The sequence below is a fragment of the Chrysoperla carnea genome, chromosome 2, assembly GCF_905475395.1.
Source record: "Chrysoperla carnea chromosome 2, inChrCarn1.1, whole genome shotgun sequence".
Lineage (NCBI taxonomy): Eukaryota > Metazoa > Arthropoda > Insecta > Neuroptera > Chrysopidae > Chrysoperla > Chrysoperla carnea.
Window position 1 is genome coordinate 41,712,492 of NC_058338.1, and position 23,159 is coordinate 41,735,650.

Below are 23,159 nucleotides of genomic sequence, written 5' to 3' on the forward strand. Positions count from 1 at the left end.
AATAATCTCTGTATAGGCCCTCAGCAACTACATAGAAACATGTACATACCTCTATATTAACTAGGGTACATAGAAACATGTACATACCTCCATATTAACCTTTACCTAACATAGACACTTGATAACTTAAAACCTCTATAACTTAAAATATTTTGTGTTTCCCTTGGACTTTAACTTATCGAGATTCTACTGTACAAAATTTTTTGCTACGAATATTTCTGGGCAACTTTTCACAAGAATTGCTCCCTCATGAACAAATCCTGGATTCGCGCCTGACCTGAAAAATGTAACTGATTTGCATAAATATCATGAAAGCAGTTGTACATTGGTCAACATGGTATTCCTTTTTATTCTGTTGACTCTTTTTTCAGTTACGATCGTCTTGTTAATAGAAAAACTAGAAGAAGTTTTAATTTAAATTAAATACAACGAAGATACCAAACTTTATGTTTGTTCATAGTTGAATCAATAAACATCATAAAATCAATTTGCTCTGAGTCACATGGTATAGGTGATAACTAGTTATGAATGGTAGACTAGAAATAAATGAGAAAACTTTTGCTTGTTGTTTGTTGGAGGCATTGTTGTTGTTACCCACAAGAAAAGCAATTAGTAAGATTAATTATAATTTAAATAAAATTATAAAATCAGAATTATTATGTCAATCAAAAATATCGCAAAATTTTAGAATGGAATAAATATAGTAATTAAAGTTTTCAAAGTGTTTCCTGTTTTTTTCTTTTATATTTTTATATAGCGTCCCAAATTTAAATACATACATCTTGATTTCTTATTCTATATATTTTTGAAAACAAATAATTTAGAGTTATTTAAAAGTCATTAAACAAAATTTTCAAAAAATGCAAGCAAGCTAACAGAGAGAATACTTCCTAGAATGCAAAATAATGAAGTTCCTAGAATGATAAACAGATGATGACGAAGAAATGTTTCAAACAAAAGTTGTTTATTTTTTTATACGAAACATTTTTTATTTAAGCTTTTGTTCTATTTCTAACGGTTTACAAAATGGGTCCTGCGGACCCAAGACCCAATTCACCTATATTGCTCATTTACGAACTCGACCTCACTTTTTACGTCCTCAAGCCATAAAAGATTCACCTTGATATCTCTTCTCGTTTTTGAGTAATCGTGATGACAGACGATAGAGGACAGACGACAGACAACAGACAGGCAGGCAACTGGAAATGAACTAATTAGGTGAATTTATGAATACCTATACCAAAAGTTTGTTCATAGCATCAATATTATGATAACTTCAGTTATTAACCGCAGTTACAGACGTCAATAATCTTTAAAAAAATAAATGTCAATAATAGTTCTTTTGTATGATTTCAAATATAAGGAGTAAAAGATAATTTCTTATATTTGAAACATGGAGTCTTTTTTTCATAGACGGAGTTGTTTTGGCACTGTGTTGTTTTTGGTATGGAACTGTCACACATATAAGATCTAATTTACAAAAAAAACTGACCGTCTATAACCATCAATTTTTCCGCTTGATATAATTTGATATAAAACGTGCCAGCGACCATGTTATTCACACACTCAAAGACAGATAATTATCATATAAATTGGCCAGTCCAGAATGAGAACTTGCTTTATTGTAATATTGCACAAAGAAAAAATAATTTTACAATATATTTTCAAATTCTCATAATAAACTTTATCTAAAAATCAGACAGTTTTTTTATTCACAAATTTTTATTGCCGATAAATCATCACAATTTTATGATGATTGTAGTGAATTTTTTTGTTTGGTGCCATAACTTAAACTAGAAAACAAACAAAAAACTGTTTATTCTAACTTTATGAATATTTTTACCTTTATATGTCGTAATATTTTAGTGCAAATAATATTTTATGCAAAAAAAAGTTATATACTTTTACTTTTTGAAATGATAAACACAAGTAAAAAAATCGTGAACTATCTTACAAATGTATTTATTAAAAAGTAATGTTTTTCATAAAAGTGAAAACTTAAATGTTAAAAAACGAAGAATCAAAAAAAGAAGACCAGTTTAATGGTTGGTTTTCGATCAAATATGTAGCAAGAGTGTAAAATGACTTTTGTTTGCGGGATATTATTTTATTATCGCGCAGATAAACGTTCGAGGAGCACATTCCCTTTTCCAATTATACAAAGTCATATACTCTCAATTTTAAATAGACACTAATGGTTGAATGTTTTTAATTTTGTACTCTTTTTTTGTCAGAGAAATAAATTAAACATCTGTATACTAAATTAAAAAATGGATTCGAAAGAAGATCATTTTAGTTTTCTTGTTCCCGAGACACGTAATGTATTATTCATTTTATCAATAATTTTAATAATTTTCATTAATTTGAAGATAAAACCTAATCTGTTGCATCATAAACTATGTCAAAAAACGCTGGGAATCTGAACGACATAAAATTTTGATCAACAATCTATTTTCCGAAAATAGATAATAGTTTTACAAAAACCAAAATTACGCATCTGTTACTAGCTGAATTATCAAGTAAAAAATAAGTTATTTAAGTTTAAAAAATAAATAAATAGATCTTCAATTATTGTATATGTTTTATTGACAGATGTTGGTAAAAGCTAGTTAGTTTTGGCTATATTGGCTGTCCACGTATTGGCTATATTGGACACACTTAGGCTATAGAGCCCATATATGTTTACGACCTTTTCCGCTGATAATTTCATTTATCACCTGTTCATTTATTTTCAGAGGCTGAGTGCACCTTCTTCATGCACATTCCATACACTACAGCCATCACAATCATTAATTAATCGAACCCGCTACCCTAGGCATACCGCGAAGGGATTGATAAAAGTAAAGTCATTCTAAAGTATCTTTAAAAGTACCCAAGATTGTTATCTGTTAAATATTGTTTTGTTAATCGTTAATTCTGAAGATACCGATGAATAGGACAAACTCAATAAATTATTATATTGTCATCAGTCCTTGATAAGTATGAGAAGTTTCAATTCAATCCGACGTTTTAAAATGGGTGAAAATCACGTTCAAATCAAATATTCCGCTACATAGATAACACACCAAGCTAGTAAAAGTGTGTTAGTACAAAGAAGTTATAGGTACTGTATTTGTAAATTTTTAAACTACTATATTTTTCTCTTGTATTCATTATCATAATGAATAGAAGATCAGATTCACTTTACGATTAATCTTTAAATCGCCAATTCTGGTAAAAAGCCAATGCAGGTTAATGACTAACACTGACGAAATAATTCCAGGCTTTAAAGAAACAAAGAGCATATACATTTGAATTATTTTTATTATAGCTAACTAGAGATTCCATAAAGTTTAAAACCTTTATATTTTTTAGTGTTTTTTCTTATATCGACCACGCTTCTTATATTTGACTTAATAAAAAAGCGTTTGATTTTTAATTTGTTTTGTTTGTACTTCTCCTAATCATTCTTTTCTATTAAAGAAGGAATTTCATTGCGATATTATATGAGATCCAAAATTTACAAAAACACGTTTATGTGAAATAAATTGTACTTTCTAGGCACTCACTTGGTTAGAGGACCATGGTAGGAGCTATTTTGACAATAAATATGAAACCTTTAAAAAAACAACTTCATAGCTCAAAATAAATTGTATAATAAAACAAACAAAAAAACTCCTTCAAACTTTATTTTATTATTATTTATTAGAAAACATTTCGATTTTTTATTTTAAAGTAAATAAATATTTTTTTATATAGTCAATTTTGATCATTTTTTGTATTGCCATTGGGATTTAAAATTATTATAGCTGTAGTAAAATTGTTAACAACAAAAAACAAATGGTATTACACCACAGTTTTCTATATTCAAATTTTACTTTTTAATTTTGTTGAGTGAAATTTAAAATAAGTCAAAAATCATTAGTTAAGTATATCATACAGTCGTACTAGTAGAATTACTGCCCAAAACTTGTAGTGCTTTCTTAGCTTTTTATTATTCAGTGTTATGCAATATTGTAATACTTCTCTAAACGGGGTCTCATATTATAATGTCCTTCACAGACCAGCAGGATTTTGCTTTTTGTCGCTTTTTTTAATACGTAAGCCAAATAATTAAGTACTAGCTTCACCCGTGGGGAATTCCTCTTCTTTAGTTACCGTAACCCGTGGCTACGCTGGACTCGTGGCTAAAAACAACAAACAATAAACTCATTTCGTAGAGTAGTGAAAAAATCAAAAGTTCTTAAATTAATATTAGGAGAACATGTATTAAAAATAGTAATTATGTGTCTAGAGTCTAGAGTATTAGAAGAGCTTCTGTTAAAACTAACATGTTTGCCTAATAAACTTATTATTTTTACGTTTAAATTAGTTTTTTAGCGTGTTTTTTCCTAAGCGGTACATTTTTAGACCGTGAGTATATTTTCCGTCAAATCTAGGAATAATGGAAAAAAGAATAATCTAAGAATGGAAATGTCTTAGTTTTTAAAATCGTGAATATTATAAATCGATGAATTTTAATCAATATTCTTTTTGTTTTACATATTGTTTACATTTATCGTGGAGACCTTAACGTTATCACTTTCGATCAATAAAAACTTTTTATATTAGTTTTAAATCCTTCGTTCGTAAATTCATTTCAATTTGAAATTCATTTTGTTTTACGTAAACTATGTTATTATGGTGAAATAAAAAATTTAATGTACTTGCATAATCTAATATATATTCTAGGTTTAATAATAGTTGAGAGGTAATAGAATTTACGAAAATCGATCAATTTGTAAATTGAATTGAAACACCAATTTATCTTATACATAGTTTTCTCATTTCACTGTTTTAAATTCAATTTAAAAGAATGCAGTCGACACATTACGTACATACATACATACATGTACACATACATACATACAAACATTCACACATACATAGACGAGAATCAGTTAAAAAAAATGACAATAAAGTTTTGATCGAAACATGTTATTTTATAATCATTGTAATACTTTTATAATAATATAGAGTAGGATTTTCCAATAATAGAAACAGGTCTTCTAATAATGTATTGTGTTATTTTACTTTTATAAATCTCCTATAAAGTTGATTGTAAAGTTATGATTTTAATAATCCATTCTGTACTTTGCGTGTAGATACATTTATTTTGAAGGTTAAATTTACTGAATGTCGTGTAAAAATCTGATGAACGGTTGATGGTTAGTATGAAGCCTTCCAAACCCATTATTAAGAGAATCAAGAACTGTTGATTAGTTACCCCATCGCTTTTTACTGGAATAACATTCATTTGAATACGTAATCTTACTAATTTCAAAAGTTCCCTAAAAAATTGGGGAAACTGAAAAAACCGAAACCTAAGAATTTGAAAAAACCAACTTGACCTTGTAGTCCGTTTTAACGGCACGTAGTGAAAATGTACCACTTTTGCTTGAACTCTTTCTCTGTTCAAAACCAATTTATAACGATTGACAACACAGAAGTTAGTTTTCGTGTCATGAACTGAGTATATAATCACAGAAGCCGTAGAACTCCAAATTCTACGTATGTTATTATTCCGAAAATATAGTCCAAACTATTTTGTTAAATAGATAAACCATATTTTTAGATTAGTTGGTTATTAATACAGTAAAATATTTTACAAAAATCGGCTAATCAAGAAAAATGAAAGAAACGGCTCGCATTTTCCTAAAACTTCATGGCATGGGTTTCTCGGGTGTCAAATATTATAAGTAACGAATTATTTAGAGGCGCAAGTGTTCATTGTCAATGAAACGATCAATGTTAATTGACGATCAATGTTAAAACGACGTGACAAAAAATAGTTTGAAACTTCACTAATTTCATAATTTTGAATGTTTCTGTACCGATTTTTTTAAAGTTCTAAATAAGATTAAGATTATAACAAATAATAATATAATTGTTTAAAAAAAACTTTTTTTTTTTTGGTAAAACAAAATGTAGTTTGGTATTCTGATTGTAGACATTAAGACACTTAAATGAAACTTCGCCGTCTCGATTGACAGGTCAATCACTTTATATGTTATGTTAATAGGTCTGGAATCATTCCAGATAATACATATTATATAAATTGTGTTTTATATAGTTAATATTTTCTGTGGTAAATTTCATCACATGTTATTGATATAATTGTTTATCGAATTTCATTAATTTGATAGTAATTATATATAAAATCTTTTTTAATTAAGTCTTTTAGTTTGGTTGGTAAAATGATTTTGGAAACAAGTCTAACAATATTTGAAATAAATTGTCTTTATTATCTTTAATATCTTAAAACACATAGTAAAGTTGAGTTTCAAATGACTAGGCGTTAGAAAAAATTGCGTTGTTTATTGTTTTTCTCCGAAACAATGAAAGATAGAAGTTTGAAAATATTTAGTTTCCTAAATTCTATACTAATTTGAAAATTCAATTTTTACTGTCATAATCTACAGTATTACAATTCAATTTATACCGCCTTTACTAAAATTTTGAAAAACTAATAAAAAATCGTGAATACAAAATTTCGTTTTATAAAGAGTTGGCCATATTATCCTAAATTTCTCTGTTATATTTCGTTTTACTTACATAATCGTATACATATTAACGAAAAACTTAACCTTTTCGTAGACCATCATTAAACCAAATGAAATAATTCAAAATAAACATATATATAATAATATTATTATACATTTATTTCACATTATTAATGGGTACCAATTTATTATATAAATGCCAAGAAAATAATATTATTTTGTTTTTGCCACAAATTTGATTCAATGCCAAAACAAGATTTTTATTCAAAGAAATATGATATATATTTACGTATAATATTGGCAATGTTTTTACTGAATAAACGTTAAATCTTAATAATTATCTTTCTATCAAAATGTAAAATAAACCAAACATTGAAATCTAAGTTTTATTAGGGTGCGGTTTACTTCACAACCTCTTAGAAGATAAATTTTTAACTTATGTTAATTTTTTATCGTTGACAGTTTTGTTATTTCTGTATAATAATTTTTTTTTTCTAAAGTAAGAGTAAGAGCCTAGGCACGTGTCAATATCCTTACAAAAATGGTTTTCAAAATGTTATTATGCAATGCCCTCCATATTATAGGGCTATAGAAAATTGAGCACTGTAAGCAACTGATTTTGACCATGGTTTCTTTCTGGTAAGAAATTTATTCTAATCAGCCTGATAGTTTTCATATTACTCTAGATTTTAAAATTTCTGTTATGAAGTTTAACAATCCGAGAATGGATAATTTTTAATAAAAATATTTAGATATGTTCATTAAAAATAGCTGCAGAACAAGATATGATTTTAGTTAGGGAGGCCTTAAAATACTTTTTTATCATTAAGGGTTTTAAAAATAAATATTTCCTCTCCATGACTATTTTAAAGAAGGCATTTGGATTGCTCTTACATATAATAATTGTATTGATTATTGTATGAATGTAAGAGCAATTCGAATGCCGTCTTTAAAAGAAACATTCTTTTCCAAGTGATCTTAGGTTTTGTGATCAATTCATGGCGAAATTTGTTCCTCTTTAGATAAACGAATTGACTGCACTATTAGTTCTCCATAAAATCTTTTTTATTTGAAATTTTTTCTGGCTTATATTTGTTGAAAATGCATCTATGACAATTTGGAGTTTGGATGTTAGTTCATGTTCTGCACTGTTTTAAAGGGATAACAGGAACGGGGTGGAAATTTAATTGTTATTCCAGTTTCTTATTATTCCGTCTTTTTGATCGTCTCTTCTAAAGCAAAATAAGATAACTCTTTAGCTTTTATTGAGTTTGTTCCAAAGTCTCATCTCTTTCTTCTATTCCAAAAAATGCGGATAAGAAAATCCTGTTTGACTGTCTACTCAGTTTGAAGTATTGTAACAGTTCGACTTCTATTGTAAGACTTGAAAGAAATGTCATCTGAAAAATTTGCATTTATGAAATTTGATTTACAGAACCTATAAAAGTAGTACTCTGCACACTTGAAAATTATTTTTTTTAAATACAAACTACAATAAAAATGGTTGTGCATTTTGCTTATTTTGAACTATATGTTTTCCAGTCTGTTAAAAAAATGAACACAATTTTTGCTGTTCATTTTAAATATTCTACTTTTTTTAATATAAAAGATGGCATCAACTTATCTTGATTGGCTGGCAATATTTGAACTCTATAATCTATATCTTCTTGAATGAAATAAGCAAGCATAATATTAAGAAAAACACAGTCGGCTGATAATTCTAACGACTAATATGGTACTTTTTTGCCAAGGTTACACATTGGTATAGACATTGTCATTTATTACTATTGGGTGTATTTAAATTTTATTTGTTTTGTGAATAGAATCTTGATTTCACTGAAAGATAATGTGTCTCAGAAGAATTGAATTTAATTTAGAAAATATTTATAAAAAAAAAAGTAGCATTGGACAGCTTTACTTATAAAATTATCTTTTTTGTCTGTTTAATATCATTTGCCAAAATGAATAATCAACCTTGTTTCCAGTACTCGACACGAGTTTTGCCCAACAAAAGAATCTAAATTAATTTAAAAGTCTTCTTCGATATGTATTATTATATTATAATTATATAAAGTTTTGTGCGGTATATGCGTGGTAACGTACGTATTTATTAACGTACTTCTGGGACTGTCCAACTCGTGCTACGGATTCGTAGTGCAAATTTTACACACATACGTTAATAATAGGTATTGTTATTCCACTAAGATCGTTAAAACTATTCCGAAGAGCTAGAAACTTGAAATTTGAAACATAAGTCAGCAGTGGATGACAATGCATTCACATAGCTCTAAAAAGCAGAAAAATGATAATTAAAAATTTTTAATGCACCATGTTTTTATAACGGGCTTAAAAGTATAAAATAATAAATAGCTATTAAAAAGTTTAAAATAATAAGTAGCTGTTAAAAAGTATAAAATAATAAATAGCTATATAAATAAGTAAGATAGGAAACGAAAAACATGGGGCGCATGCATTAAATAACTATAAATAATGTTGGATCTGCTGCATGCGCCCCATGTTTTTCGTTTCCAATCGTACAAGTATTTTATTAGCTATTTATTATTAATCTAATTCATCACCTTTTGCAACCACCGGTTATCATTTCTAGACCGCATGTGAATAGGTCAAGACATACTAGTCCGCCTATGTAGAAATAATGGCCGTTAGAAAATATTTGAAAGCGGAATGCTCCAGTTTAATATTAAAATTTTTGTCTATATGACTAGCCGACAGTGTACAAGTTATTTTTAAAATTCTATGTGTGATATGATTCTATGGAAAGAAAACATTAGAGAATGAATTGTGTTCTATTTAAAATCGCCTACAGGTTTCAAATTAAGTGTTTGTAAGATATACACACATATTCTATTCCCATAATAATACATATAATACTAGTAAAATAATATCTTGATTGTAGTTTAAAATGTAATATATAATAAGTTAGGTTAAGTGTTAGTTAGAGAGATGTATAATCATACTAGAATATAATAATAACAACCACAGCAACGACATCTATAACAATAAACAATATATCACAATTATTATTGTCTTGTTTATATAATGTTTATCTAACTCTGTCATATTTAGATAACAAATGGATTGCACAAGTGAGTAAACATTCATGTTGGACGCTCAGCTCAGCTCAAAACTGAGCACTGTTCAATATGGTGTAATAGTATGTTGTTCTTCTTTAATATTATGTGTGTACTTTGTAGTTGTTATTATATTCATTTAGTCTTCAACTCAACCGTTCTTATTACATGTCGTTGTTATAACAGACTGACATTTATATCGTTTTACTAGTTAAAAACAAGAAGAAAACATTTAATAAATATACAAGAAAAAGGACTAGAATGGACAAAAGTGTCATGTTATTAAATTACAAAAAAATATTGGACAGAGAGCTGTATGTTAAAACGCACATTCGGATTGTTATCATAACATTATTCGTATTCTTTTAGATAAATATTTCATTCAATATTTTTTTGATTTTTAAATCTTGACTAAATGTCAAATTTAAAAAAATTCGAAGGGTAATAAATTTGATGGAAAGGAGTGGGAAGCCTATGCATCTGGAGCGGACTAAATAAAAACCTTACTGAGATTCTTCTGCAAAAGGAAACTAAGTTTACTGCTTTAAAATCGCACCTGATGCCCTTTAACATGACTGTGGACAAAAAGAACTTGCAAATCTAAGAGCAAAAATGCTAACCAGGCCAAAGAAAATATTACATAGATATGTGACGTTTTTGACAAATAATCTTGAAAAGATACTTCACGATGATACTTCAAGCCAGAGGATTAAAAAAAAAAAAAAAAAATTAGGTTCTAGTCTCGAAAGTTCGAATCGGAACTTTGTACAGTTCCTTGGATTTTTTGTGGTGTAGCCATAGTCAATGTACACTATTGAGAACTATATTGAATGATTCTACATCATAGCCACAACAGTCCATCAAAGCATAAGTTTCATAAGTAGATTCGTCTTGTGTTTGTTTGCAAAAAGAACTATTTATCTTTAATTACTACGTCTATTTTGTGTACCAAATTTACTTCAACTACACTAGAAAATTACACCATGAATACAGAAAGAATGTAGAAGAGTTAAAGATCATTTCTCTGTGTTGTTTGACTCGTAGAATGGATTTTTGTGGGTATTAGCAAAAAAATTATTTTTAATTTGTGTGCATTTTCACAGAGGTGGCTCATTCCAGAAAAAAAAATACTTCTGGAAAGTTTTAAATACTAGAAATTACAAATACATATTTTTGAGTATATAAGATGAAGAGTGTTTAAAATCACCCAAAAAATGATGGAAGTGAGCTGGCCTGGCAGTCCAGTCTGAAACCAGTAAAAATAGATATCAATTGTCAAAAAACTTCTGTATCTAGAATAAATCTTTTCAGTATCATCAGAATTCTTGTTAGTGTCTGGAGTAGTTCTAAAATAATAGAAGTTTTATGCTAATGGCCTTGATCTGTCATCTAAAGGAGTGAACATACCAAAGTTTTTATTTTGTTGGAGCATACTTTTAAATAATTCATTTTTTTACCGATGTATTTTTTTATTTGACCCTTAGATCAATGACAAAAAAAAATTTAAATTTCATAATATTTATGCAACTATAGTTGATCGTAATCATTGAACTTGAATTGTGTAGATATACTTGTTTGTAGCGTTTGAAGTTATCGAACTCCTCTGTTATTATTTTACTTCCACAATTGCTTAGTTTGGTAATTTCCAGATAACTAGTTCTTGGTGAACATAAATACTCAGTGAATACTAAAAAGATCAGTGTAATAAACTTTTACTATTTTCACTTTCGACAAACAAAAGATTTCAGCCACATAATAATAGTACTAAAATTAAAAAAATCTTAAGCGACATAATATTAGCACTAAAAATAAAGTATTTTTGAAAACAGTTGTTACTTTTGTAGGGATTTTTAAACGAAGGGCGACTGTTTGGGTAACATCTTAATTGAATCGTTTAAATAAGTATTGTATCGGTTATTTCAAAGATTTATTCGAGTAAATTTTATAAGAAAAAGGAAAAATAGTTTTAATACTACGCATATAGGGGAGAAATGATAATTGATTGTAACACACGAGATACCAGTAGCAAAAAATGATTAGAAAAAATCTTTTCGATGTAAAAACAATTTTATTGCACAATGATAATGCAAACATGCCTCATTAGGAGTTATGAAGATAAGTACTATATAGTATTTTGATGTTGGTTGGTTATACATATTTTACTTTCAAAACTTCATCAAAAATTTTGCTCTGAAAAAATGTAATTTGATTAAAAACTTTTGTATTTATACAAAACAATATGATCAGTGTGACATTTCTAGTATATTCGAGTAAGAAGCAGTTTAGAGACTAAGGCCGAGTTTCCTTATACAATGCAATTTTAAATGAAGTTAAAAAACTGTCATTGAGGATGCTGAGGTATCATGCATAATCAACGAGTGGTTTTTTTGTTTGGAGGAACTTGGCTATTAGAGAAGAAGGGGTGTGGGGCTTCTTGAAATGAGAATTTTTATTTATATTAAGGGTACGTTATTGAGGTAGGTATTTTCGTAAATGGTCTTCGTGAAGTTGACCTGGATTTTGGATAAGAAATATCTAGATTTGTATGTATTCAGCCGATAATTACTACCTCAATAAAACATTTTCGCATTTATATGAAGATATACAAAACACAATTTTTGGTCTTTTAAAGGGTTGAAACGGTTCTTGTGCCCTATTATATTCGTAATTATTGAACATTATTTAATTAAAGTGGCGTATTTTGGAATTGAATATATTTGAAATCAAAGAGCTGTGATTCCAAAACGGATATGGTCTTAGAGAGTTCCGCCCATTTGAAATATTAATCAGTATGACAATTATCGTCCTGATTTAGCTTTTCAAGCAACTTTTACTGAAGATCAATACTAAATGTACCTTGAAGTGAAACTAAAGAATTGATGACTCGTAATAAATTTCAAAAAAGTGATTATCACTGGCAAAGAAAATAGAACTACAAAATTTATTGGCGACCAGACAAAAGACTGTTGCAATTTTCTATAAGTGCTGAAAATAGATCGATGGCTTATGTACATACAGCAACTTCATAAATTTTTACTAAATTTTTTTTTCTTGCGCTAGTATATCCTAGACTATAGATTTTACATTGAGTCAAGTTGTATAAACATTTTAGTATAATACCTCCCATATAGACGTCGTTTCAAAGAATATTTTTAATACCTACATATTATATCAATACTTTTGTTCTTAAGAACAATGTAATACTAACTACGAAACATTTCAAGAGAATTTTAAAGGTAATTTCAATGAAATTTATACTATTTACAAAAAGAGAAATACTTGTTTCAATTCACTATCGTGTTAGTGACATTAAAACCAGATATTACATTGGATATGCGTTAAATTGGAATATTATTGTGTTCTTGGATAAAAACTGTAAGATAAAAAGTAATATAATAAAGTTGCAATCACCTTATTAGTAATAATGGAATCTGTTACCTGTCTTAGATATACTTTTATTTGTATGTGTAACAATAATGTTTACAGAAAACAAAAGTTATCTTCTGGCCAATAATTCCGGTCACGTGGGCTTGATCTTGGCTTGTTTTTTTTTTTTTTTTTTTTTTTTTTTACAAATTTCCTACAAAATTTTATAGGAAGTTATTGTTGTCATCCTTACAATCGATAATGTGTGACCTACAGAATTTGAGTTTTGATAGATGGTTTTGATCACATCTTGACCACATTATTAAAATCGTTACCTGTTTTCGTGTACGAATTATCATACTTGGCAAAACACACCCCTAGACACTAACAATGAGCAAAAACCAAACGAAGACCTAAAACGAGATTGTATTTATCTATCTTAGTATGACACACTTAGTCGTATCATTTTGGTTTTTTGATCTTATTTGTTTTTTGTTGCATATACCAAAGTACAAGAACAAGTGTTCAAGAATCATGAATCATGGTTAAACATGCCTAATTTTGAAGAAATCATTTATTTATTTAAATAATTCGTGCAACTCCCACCTCCCTTGAAATTTTCCGAATTGATTTAGACTTAGTTCAACTTCATATAAAAAAAATCAAGCGTTTTAGCCAAAATTGACCTGACACTAGCACTAACATAACCATTTCCTGGCTCTGTATTTAAAACCTTTGTATTGTAAGTAGATCCTGATTTACTAGCAGAACCAAAACTGTTTACTCTTAGTTTCACGATAGTAAACATTTATTTATGTACTTGAATATGCGGACCACGCACATTCCCGGGCGCCATACATTTACAATGCTTTGAAAACAACGTATTGTATATTATTGTCCTTAATTTACTACTATCTGCTTACAATACAACCAAACAACATGCATATTGTGTCTTTCAGCCGCAATGGCTGTTGTTATAGGTGATTGAACTCGAGAGATTTGAGTGGATGAACCCATGTTATCAACTTATTTCTTCACTTTTTTCTAAGATCAAGTTTTATTTCACACACTTAAAATAAATAGCCCACATTCTTCTGTTTGTATTTTGCAGTAATCACTGATTTTGTTAACTATTACTCACTCATAAATCTGACCTTACCACCTTAATCCATAAATGACTTTTTTAAGTGTGAACTATTAAAATTTTATAGATTTTAGTACAAACTTATTCAAGTGTTCCATTTCCCTTTTACTTACATATTTCTACTTAGAACTTTTGCATATTTTGAACGTTGTAATCTCCCTTAATAATAATAAGTTTACATACATTTAATTTCTATCTCAAAATTGTAATTACTATCTTCTTAATTATTTTTGAACACAGTCAAAAATTCGGAATCATCATTTCCGAAATTTCTGATTAATTAACAAAGTTCCTAAGTTCTTCTGAAGACTTTGGGGAGTAGGGGGTGAGTACAAGTTCATTTTATGAGGTTATGATCGAAATCAAAGATTAAATATATTAATTCAGTTAATTGAATGTATTTTATGATTTATTTAATAATTTGAATACAAATATAGCAAATTATACTCTTGTATATGTATTAATTTTTAATATGTTAATATATATACATTTAGATCATCACTGAATGAAATGAATTTGTACCTCTCCCCCCCTACAAAGTCTTTAGGGGAAAAAAGGTTATTTTTATGCAATAAAATCTTTAATATTAATTTAAAAAAAATATAAACGATTTAATTTGCATAGCGCACTATTCAAATTGAATTATGTGGGAATACAAGTTTTGATCATCACTTAATTTACTGCCTCAAGAATATGCAATTACTAACACCACCTGCAATTTTTACATTTTTGCAATAAATAATTACTTAAACATATTCCCAGAATCATCATCTAATCATTAATTGAAGAAAATGATTATAATTACTCTAGGTGCATCCACAAGAATTAATATTGTGCTGCATCTATTATGTTATTTATAGTACGGTATGTTATTTAAAGTCCGTGATAATAGCCAAACAAAGCTTCATAGTTAATGGCACTTTTATTTAAAGGTGTTCTGTTACAAAAAATGTATTTCTTTTTTTTATGCCATGTTTATACTATGTATATACGAAATATACCCAAGGCATACTATGTTTAGTCTCCATATGTAAGGCTTAAACATATTGATTCTACTATGGAGTGTAGAGTAAAAGGAGAATCATCTCTGTATATAAAAAGTGTCCATAAAGTCATGTGAAATTGTGGTGGCGCTGCCGTAAGCTATCTACGAACAAAATTTTGATACAAGCGCCTGTCGACGCGATGACTCAAAAACAAAAAGATACCAAGGTGAAATTTTTATAGCGTGCTAAGGACGTAAAAAGTGAGGTCTACTTCGTAAATGAGCAACATAGGTCAATTGGGTCTTGGGCCGTTGGGCGTAGGACCCATCTTGTAAACCGTTAGAAATAGAACAAAATATAAACAAATTTCTTATGAAATGTTTACTTTTTCATAAGAACTTGTTTTTGATTAATGTTTTCGTAAACATCATGTTTATTCGTGAGTACTCAAATTATATAGTATGTATTATATGAGAATATCGTTGTGTGTGTGTGTGTGACATAAATGTATGTGTGGCTATCTAGAAGTGGTTATCTTTCTTTCATTACATGACATAAGAAAAAAACAAACGATTGCGTAATGAACACTGTCTATACATGGTATTTCAACAAATAACTCAATCAATAGTTTGTTTTTACTTTTATTTTGAGTTTGTTTTAAATAAATTTAATATTATTCAGCTGCAGCCAATAAAACATTAAGTATCGTGTCATAATATAGTTATTTCTTTTGTTTATGTTCCATATTTGTTTAATATTCGTTTATTGTATTTACTAATCATTCCATTTAATCGTATAATTTCTGACAAATAATGCCATTTATATATAAGTGCATAGTTTTAACATTATAATCTTTTTATTCCAGGTGAGTTTAACACAAAGAATTAATTTTTTGTATCGATGTTAAAAATATTTCAAACATCATGTCGATTACATGTAGTAAGACATGCCTGCTTCAAAATTCAGGTGAGTCATATGAATCAAAAGATTATTATTCACAGTAGACCGTGAGATGATGATGACAGGTAAAACTGTTGTATATTTTCGCTTATTCGGTGGCAGGGTCTAAAAGTATGATTTAGTTTTGCCCTCGTTGGTTAAACATCGAAATTTTATTTTCCACTTACAACAGTTAACAGTTCTTTTTCGGCTCTGTGCCGTTTATTGTGACGTTTTTATAAAATCTACTTTTATTCCAGCCATCGGAAAAGAAAAGACATAAGAATTTCATGGGACAAAATTATCATTTTAATTGAAATATGTTTCAGTCCGTTCCGAGGTAGAATCAAACAAAATGAATTATAAAAATATATCACTATCTTACGGTCTACATGACTTTAAAATTCAAAATGTGTAAGCACAAATATTGTTTATATGCTTAAGACAAATGAAATTTGCATAAATATAAATTGATTTGAAGAGTACAAAAACTAGGACCATGTGTGTGATCCACTTGGTGGGCTATATTGACATTATTGATACTCACCGGTATCAGCAACACATGTCATTTAATACTATGAATAATGTCTCACTCAGTAAAACGTGATTTTTATATTTTTATACCGACACTTGTTTATTTAGGAAACTAAGGGGATATTCAAAATATTAAAAAAGGACAACTCTCTCTTATCGTCCTTGCCCAGTATTGAAAGAATACCCAAAGATTACGCCCTCACAAAATTTTGGTTTCTGTCTTTCAGACAAAATTTGCTCTTGTGTACCTTGTACTCATTATTTCTAGATAGTTATGATAATTTAAGCTTTTGAATATAAAATTATATCCATATCTGCTCATTGCTCTTTAAAAGAACGTAATATGTACAAAAGTTAGTTTTAAACGTAAAATAAATGGCTATTCAAAATGATTATGCACACAATAAGTTTAACAACGCATGAATTGTAACATAATTTCTAAAATTTACTTTATCATAATGATAAAAAAGGATAGAGACATTAGGGGAAGGTGTAGTACGTTAAATCAAAATTTAACATTTAGTATTTGCATTTTTTTTTTCAGTTTACTAAAAATTACTAGGAAAATAAAAATAAAAAATATTTTTTGCATGTAATTTTACAATTGAAATGGTTTCTAAACTATAAATTCAAAAACCAATGACGTCAACATATCGTTTTTATCATCGCATCCCACGGAGAAATGATCAAATAACTTGCAAAATAGTCTATTTCTAAACTTGATTTAAATATATTATAACGTCACTTTCCATAGATATAAGTTGAAAAATTTGAATTTACAGTGATTCTGATTGGATCACTGCCTCAATGGGCGTAAATACTACAGTTTTTTCTTCTTTATTCAAAAATGTATTTTTTAAGAATTCAAAAATCAAACAACTATCGATAAAAAGTTATGAAAATGATAAAATAAAAAGTTATCAGTGCATTATGTGTCAGCCATGGTACAACAGTGCATGATGTGTCAGCTGGTATTTGCTTATTTGAAACTTTTTCTACTCAGATATGACGTGTATATTAAAAACTGCAGGAATATAATATAACATTTTACGAACCAATAAGGAAGGCCTAACATTAAGAGCAATTCTTAAACAATAGGAAATTGTGAACATAAACGGCCAGAAGAATCAAAATTTTACCTTTTCGAAACATTTTATTTTAAAATATTCTAAAACAAATCCACATTACTAATCAGTATTCAGACAGCTTATCCATTTAGCTCTATTTCTTTTCAAATGCTATCCAGTTGGTAACAATATTCTTTGAAAAACTGTATACAATGATTGATATATTGTTAGGCCCTGGACGGCTTTAAAAACGTGGTTCTAACACACTAAATCATTCATATTATTATTAAGTAATAATATTTAATAATAACCTAATTTAAAATATTGGCATAGTTTCGATTATTAAGTCAGCAAAATTTATATTGTACCTTATATTGAATATCATATCTTATGTGTGATAGCAGCATGGATGGCTCTGATTATATTTACTTGTCAGCAAAATTAATATTTAATATTTTAATTTTTACGTCACAATATTTAATATTTAGACCTAAAAATTTTGTATTTAAAGACATTGGAAATTGATTTGAATCATACAGTAATTATTACAACTTAGAGTTTCACTCTTAACTTAATTTGATAATAAAAATACAAGTGATAATAATTCATAAAATAAATTTAAACGAATCAAAATATTTTTAATTAAATCGAAATATCAAAAGAAATATATCAGTGTTTATTTTGTTAGACGGCGTATTTATCCCCAAGGATTCACAAAGTCTTTCCTTTTCAAACATTAAGACTTTTGGTGGCAGCCTAAGACTTTTGGTACACAACAATATACATTATTGATTCATAGAACCTTATGTATAGGTACCACATCTTACCCTGTTATATGTATACAATTGACATGTAACATATTATAGAGGTTTACTATGAACAAAGACGATACGACATTGTTGGATAGGATAGGATTCGTTCTGTATAGAATACATACGACAACATCATATTGTTACTTGTTTGTCACGTGATATGAGAGACATTCATTTTGAATAGAAGACGAGAAGTTATACATAATCCATAGCTATTTATACAGCTTACACTATAGGATTTTAATGTTGCTTGTACAGTATACGCCTTGTAGACGAAATGTATTGAGTTCTTCTTTTCGATAGAAACAAATACATAAATGTTAGACAAGGCGCTACGAAGTATATGACCTGAAAAATAGACAACATTCAAAAATTTTTTTAATACCATCAAAAAAGACAATTTTGTGGTAGTCAATTGTCTGGTACAACTAAAAAGGAGTGGATTTGCTCGAAAAATTATATCCCGCAATTTGAAAGTATTAATTGAGGTTTTTTATGAGAAAGTCATTTTACAAACATTTTCGATTTTAATAATTACACCATACTTGATGATAAATTTCACGAAAACCTATGGAGTCCTGAACATTTTTGGTTTAAATAACGAGGATAATTTGTAGATTGTAAGTAGATCAAAAGCAAGGTTTACCTTACACTTTCTTAAAAAGGTACAACAACTATATTAAGGTTTTCTTATACGACGACTCTTCTAATCAATTCGAAATTGTTGATTCAAGAATGTGGTATACCCAAGTCATCCCAGCGGCTTCACTATATTATGAATGCTTGTTTCAGAATTATAAGCTAGAATGAGAAGGATGTAAATTGTGAATTAGTGGCAGTAGAAGGCTGGAAATTTTCAGCCTGATTAGTTCTATTTATTTTGTTTGAAGTGAAATAATGAATAAAATAAATTAAGTGTTTTAGAATTATTCGAAAAATTAGTTACTTTATTGGCAAATTTTCTTTAAAAATGAGTCCCTTAGTTTAAGAACGGTTTATTAGTGACAAACTCTATTATGCCAGTTTTTTTGAATGGAAATTTTTACTTTCTTGAGTATTGTGTTTTAACAAAACGAGAGAATAACTGAGGTCTCTACTTTATATGACTCAAAATTTCGATTATGGCGGCGGCTATGAAGTTACTTTGTGGCAGTAAAATTAACAAATCTAAAAGCCAACAAGAAAATGAATAAATCTATTCATAATTAAACATATCCAAGAATAAATTGTAAAAAAAGTATTTTATTCTTGACCGGAGCTGATCTTGAATCTGTATGTTTCAGTTACTTATTCAAAATTTTGTATTTAATATTATATATAGGTACACATAAAATATTAGTTTGAAAGAAACGAGAATAAACCAATGAGGGACTATTTGAAGATAAGACTCGATGATAGATGTTAAAGAACAAGAGGGCAAATATTCGAGAGACTTGCACTTTACCTTTTTTATCAATCAAACCATAAGCTTTCAAAATTTGTGAAATGCACTCATCACAAAAGGGAAAGTTTTAAAGATCTTCTATTTTGAAACTTCGAATTTCTGTTAAACATATTCGCACCGATCACAGTTGCAATTACTATTTTTAGTGAAATGCAAAAAATATTAAATGTTGACACGTGATGAAAACAGACAATAAAAAACTTTCAAATATAAAAACTAGTTGAAATCAGATTTTACTATTCTAAGATCAAAATTTTCATGTTGATATTCTATTGATAATCGATTTTTGATAAACCGGTTGAAATCAAAACTAAGTTTTATGCCAAAATTTTAGAACAAATATTTGAACCACTTTTTTCTCATTGAGATGCTAATATCTCGATACTTTCGTACTTGAGTACTTGTACTAGTACCTGTTTAAAATTGCGTATTATTTTGAAAGAAATACTGATCTTATATGTCATGCCAAGAGAGAAAACAAACCCAGAAGGTAATAAACCCCTGCAGTGAATTAAAGAAGAAGGAGTAGAATATTAATTCAATAACGGATCCCGAATGCATTCAAATATTTTTGAAATTGCGCCGAGCACAGGTCTGGGACCTAGCGTAGTATTTGACAGTTATTTCTTCAAAATTTTGAAGCTTAAGCTTGAAGGTTTAAATTAATGAATATTCGTTGTGCTACTCTGCTTTGATAAGTCTCAGATAACATTTTTTGGAACGAATTTCTTTGGACTGATAGTCACCAGATTGAAGTTATAGTATGTAAAATGACGTAAACATCTACATTAATATAAATCATAAATCTAGAAGTAAGGGTGCAAATAAGGCGCAAATTAAATAGAATGTATTATATGGGACGAATATCAGTTATGTGTGAGTGACAGGTATGTTTGTCTGGCAATCTTTTTTTACTGATATGATGTAAAAAAAAAAAACGAGTGCGTAATTATCACTGTCTATACTTGGCATTTCAACAATTAACTCATTCCATTGTTTGTTTTCACTTGTTAAATAAAAATTATTAATTCAAATGTAATTACCATTCCTTAATTTATTTGAGAAATATTATTTTTCATTTAATTACCCTCAAAGGTTGTTAGTTTATTATATAGTGCCTGATCCTAGACCTATAGCAACTATTTGAAAACCTTCTTATTAAAATAAATGGTTGATTGACCTTAAAATATCCACTGTCTCAAGGATTATAATAAAAGTTGAATAAACAATAATAATATAACAATATGATAAACATGCATATAATGTTTAAACTAAACAGATTTGATAATCCTTTTATATAATACTTGCACCTGCGTGTAACCAAGTTAATCTTCGTCCATCCATGTCATTCATACCAATTAAATGAGATATGAAATATGATTACAAATGTTTTTATAGGTAATATTCTTGTTGTATGAAGAAATGCTATCTATGAATTATAATCTTTTAAGTTTTATGTTACCGGCTGCCTAACACAACGATAGGAAAATGTAAGTAGGCATGCTGGCTGGATTGGTTATGCGAACACGCGCAATGTATGTACACTGTTTTATTCTATAACGAAAAATATTTTTTCTTTATAACACAAGAATTAATATTCAAGGTTGGTCATCTTTTAAATACCTTTTTGACTTTAATCTCCACGGTCACCTAAAGGTGATCTTAGAGTCGTAACTGATGAGTGAGCATTTTAAATTTTCAATTTGTCATTTTAGTAAATCAAAAAAATTAAGAAAAAATTTGTATGTAAAACATAACTGAGTAAAATTTGTACTTTTACAATGATCGAATTACAACGACACGGTCGATCACATATGGTGACCGTCAGTTTTCATTTTTATATTTTGAACAGTTGATTGTTCAGTTGTTGTAAAGATACTGATGTATGAATTATTACTCGGACGATTTTTCACTAAGTTTTTCTTTTTTATTAAAAATTTCGCTAGCGGTGATTGTTGTTGCTTTTCTTATAATTGCTTATTTCGTATATTTCCCGTAATATTTTATACAACAGAATTCCAACCCAACAGTTTCGATTTTTTATCATATTGTTATATTGCCAAGACATTACAATATTTGACAAGAAAGGGGGCGTTTCAAATGCATCTACGTTATTCACTATTCTTTGTGGAAAGTCAAAATTCCACAACTTTAAACGAAGAGTGAAGTTTGCGACCACGTTAAGGATCAAGTAGCAAAATAAATAAGATACATTTGATTTTTCATTTTCTGGAGTCTGTCGCGACAAAAGTATTTCAATAGTTTATCAAATATGCAAAAATTTTTTAGCTTGACAACGCAGCAAGAGATAATTATTCTTGAAACGTCTAGATAAAGAGCCGCGATACTTTTTTTTTTGAAATTTTTTCTCATGTCAAATAGTCGTTTTGGTTTTAGTATTATTTACAGTTTTTGTTTTCAAGTTATTTTAGTCAAACTAAGCTGTTCTCAATTTTTTTTTTTTTTTTTTTTGCATTTTTAGTCTGACTTGTTTCGTGAATTTTTCCCCCTATTACTCAAAAATTTGATTTCTAAAATTTTTAGTGGGCACGTTCATATATATTATTCTTTTTCTGTTCTAATATTAGTAATATTTAAATAAAATTAACAAAGAATTAATAACAAATAAAAAGCAAATTAAGATTAAGCATAAAATTACAAATCAAATCATAATATGACCTGTGTTCTACGGCGTAGCCATCTTTGTACTCGTGTTTGTTTACTACACTGAGGCTATCAATTTTAACATGAAACCCAAACCTACCTTCAGCTATTGAACCATCGGAGTTAGCACTCGAAAGCATTAATATTACTGCTTAAACCAAACACGAAAGCATTAATGTTTCCGCTGGAAATTTCTTCACAAACACCAAATGAATTATGAACAGTTTAAATGTTGAATCAACTCAGTATATATGGTGTATTTAAAAATTAATTCTCTTAGCTGTTTGTACCAACATATGATAAAGTTGTATTATATTTAGATTTTTTATTTTTGAAAGCTCGTAGGTACAGAAAAGTTGAAAGTTTTTGTTGGTAAATGAGTTTTGTTCTTTGAAAATTTTATATTGTTATAAGATTTATAAATGAATCATATACGGGTTATAAATTCCAGAGATATTCCTTTTTATATGAGAAAATATTAATACGAATAAGAAATTAATATTTTACATATTATTATGGAGCATTGTTGTTCTTACAATAAAAAGAGATTCGTATTGTTTGTTTCTACTTGTGTGCATTTAAATAAATTA